This window comes from Macadamia integrifolia, chromosome 2, assembly GCF_013358625.1.
Source record: "Macadamia integrifolia cultivar HAES 741 chromosome 2, SCU_Mint_v3, whole genome shotgun sequence".
Lineage (NCBI taxonomy): Eukaryota > Viridiplantae > Streptophyta > Magnoliopsida > Proteales > Proteaceae > Macadamia > Macadamia integrifolia.
In genome coordinates, this window is record NC_056558.1 from 14257295 (window position 1) to 14260631 (window position 3337).

A 3337-nucleotide genomic window follows, 5' to 3' on the forward strand; every position below is an offset into this window, starting at 1 on the left:
GTCTTTATAATGAGGTTTGGCTCACTCATGGGCTTTTCCCGCGCTCAGGCCTGGCGCCAACTAGAACTATGTTTTGAATTTTGATAGATTAAAAGGAACTAACCACACATCTTTCTCTCTAAATCTCAAATTATGTCCGTCCAACAGCCATCTTGGAATCTCTATCGAACAAGTCTTGACCAAGGTACAAATTTGTTGTGATTCACAATATTTTTCTCATTTCTTCTACCAAAAAAAATAATATTCTTCTCATGTTGTGGAAGTACTACTTCACTCACTTCTTGTGAAGTGTCTTCCTTCACATTTAAACCATTTTATTTTTCTTATTATATTCTTTCAACTTCTGAAAATTAGAAATAGAAAAGAAAAGATCAAATAGCATAGAAACCCAAGAGGCAAGAATTATTAGTAAGAATGAGAAGAAAAAGTATAAGGCACAAATGGATGCTAATTTCCTATGGCATTTCTTATTGTGAATGCCATAAAAAGGAATCACAATAGGAATGTCACAGAAAGTTAGGTGTTTGAATGCCCAATTCCTCTGGAAATTTTGATAATCAAACTCTGAATAGGGCTAACAAAACTCCAAGACCAACTTTTTTTTTTTTAATGTCCGAGAAGGACCGAAGAACACCGTGGGAAACATGCATAATTCTACAGAAAATGAGTATTAAATACTGTAATGAGATACTCTCATTAAGATTATCAGGTACTATGAAAGATCTTCAAACCCATGATATCTGCTTTTGTAATTTATATACTGCCATGAATGTTAAACAGATTAAAGGCAATCCTCCCCCCATTAACAGAAGAACCAGCGAGGCCAAAATCTGGGGGAACCAGACGGTGAAATCCAGGGCTTTGTTTCAAATGGTGATATGCAAAGAGAGCTCCTCTTACACCGATTCCGACTGGAGAAATCAGGGAAGGTGCCTCTCTTTTGAAACCCAACCTTAGATGAGAGAGAGAGAGAGAGAGAGAGAGAGAGAGAGAGAATTTAGACCGAGAGAGTCGTAGTTTGTGCTTTGAGGAACGTAGACACCGTTTGATAACGTTTCTGTATTTCTCCGTTTCTGTTCTCAGGGGGAAAAAAATAAATGAAATTGTGTCCGATAAAACTTGTCTCTAAATTCTGGAAACCTCAAAACGACACCAAGCTCCAAGTCCGCCGCATCTCCTCTCGACGTCGTCGACCTCCAAAACGTCTTAACCCAACAAGGAACTGGTGCTTCCAGGTTGCTGCAACACCTCTTCGAAACTAGAAGGTATCTCTGTTCCTCCCCTTTCTCTCTGTAATCGATTTTCATTTCTCTTTCCTTAACTCGAAGCCCTAAAATTTTGGGATTTAAGGATTTTTGTGGTTCCTTCACTGTGAGCTCTCTGTCCTTTGTCCTGGAATCGGTTCCCACTCGACCCAGATGGCACATTGAGACGGAATCGCTTCAATCTGAACTCTGCTCAACCTTCCACAAATCCAACCTCGAACTTTCGTCCTCTGGTAAGTCTCACAGCTTAGGTTGTTTGCTTGTTGAGAATTGTTTGTGTTCTGTGAGTTTTAAGGATTTGATTTTGTACATATTCTCTGGTTTTGATTCTGGTGAATGGAATCGGATTGATGATAAATGTCCTCTGTGCTTGATTTCGAATATGAAGCTTTGGGAAAAGAATGCTGATTATGCTGCAACAAATGTGAGGGTTATTATCTGTAACTTCATTACCCCTTCAGTTCTTCTCCTTGATGTCTTTCTCCCCCAGCTTAGGTTCACCTTACTCATGGCTCAGAGAGCTAAAATCCGAAGAGCGTGGATTGTATCTGATCCATCTGTTGCTTTCCTGTGCCAACCATGCGGTCAGGTGAAGGGGGAACAAGGAGGGAGAATTTTGTAGGACTCAGCACATTTTTTTTTTAACTGTGATTGTATGCTTTGGCAACTCTATTCTTGTTCATCAGAATTGTATTCTACACTCAGTAAAATGCCTGTTTCATATTGAATTAAAGAGGTTCTCCCCTTCCCCCATGTATTGGGATCTGTTCTTAAGGTCTTTCAGGAAGATGACCTCTCAAGGGGAAATGTCTAAAACTGTGATAGTTTCTGGTTTCTCAAGAATCCAATTTTCAAAATGAGATATCATTGACTTCTTTGATCACTAATATAAATATATAAAACCAATTTCTTCCTACTCCTCTATTCATTCATTGTTTCTAATAGCAAGTGATGATTCCTTAGATCTATTATCTAAAAGATGTTCAATTATGACCCAAAAGCAGTATTTTCTGTTCAGCAGACATTGGAGCACAGGTTTTCTCTTGCAAGCATTCATAGGGTGAGTTTTCTAGTTGATATTGTCTCATGCCTTTCAAAGCTGGCTTCTCTCTCCTCTCTTCATCAACTATACCTCTGAGGATTCACAGCTTAAGAGCTTGGCTTCAGCTCGTAGCACAGTATGCCCGATAATACGCTCTCTTCTCGCTCGCTAGGGTGCAACAACACTTCTATAACCCGGTTACAGGAAGTTTGTTTTGTTGTTTAGGCCTTTTTCATCTTTACCTGTGCCACCAAACCAGCTAGGCAGAGCCTACATGATGCATCTTTACATGTACTAAGCTGAAAGGAACAATCATCATGGGAAAGAAAAACAGAGCCCACATGATTCTGTTCTGCAAGTGTTCTGTTCTTCATATAATTCATAAATCTGTAAAAAACTTCCTGCCTTGTACTTTCTTCACTGTTTATTGATCGTTAGGAAATTTGTTATTGACCAACAGTTTAGAGCTACAGCTTTGATCTCTTAATCTTCCCAACAACATGAGGCATGTGGATTTCCAACGTGACTGCCCCTTTGGGTTAGTATTCCTTTTAGAGGACCACCACATGTAGTGTTGAAATAATTGTGAATGCCTTGGATTTTGTAATAATGTTCTTATACTTTTTTTTTTTTTTTTATTATTATTATTTGGTGAAGAATGTTCTTATAATTCTCAGATAAAAACCATCAGCAATTCAGCTTCATAAAACCGTATCATAGGTAATCATGGATTCAATAGACTCTGTCAGCAGCCTTTCCCCCCCCCCCCCCCCCTGAAAATAACTTGAGGGACAAGGCAGTTAGATAAGCAAGATTTGAATAAAAGCTGAGAATGAACTGAAGAAGAAATAATTCCATACTTCCCCCTCCCATTTTGACCGGAAGGTAACAATTAAAAGAGCTAACACTTGCACAGAGAGAGCACATGCAATACCCAATCAGAGTCCCTGTTAACCATATTGCTAGTAGACAAAAATATACGAGAACCAGACCCATTTATCCCAATAGTTTTGACACAAGGACTTAAGCT

At 38.9% G+C, this 3337-nt stretch overlaps 1 protein-coding gene across 1 annotated transcript in view; it reads left to right on the forward strand.

Annotated features, from left to right (window-relative positions):
- The first annotated feature begins 1116 nt into the window (after positions 1 to 1116).
- LOC122072286 (uncharacterized protein At2g29880-like) overlaps positions 1117 to 3337 on the forward strand; it is a 4138-nt gene continuing 1917 nt past the window's right edge. The window contains exons 1-2 of the mRNA XM_042636870.1: positions 1117 to 1265; positions 1350 to 1498. The gene's annotated coding sequence lies outside the window, so the exon portion shown is untranslated. The remainder of the gene's footprint in view (positions 1266 to 1349; positions 1499 to 3337) is intronic.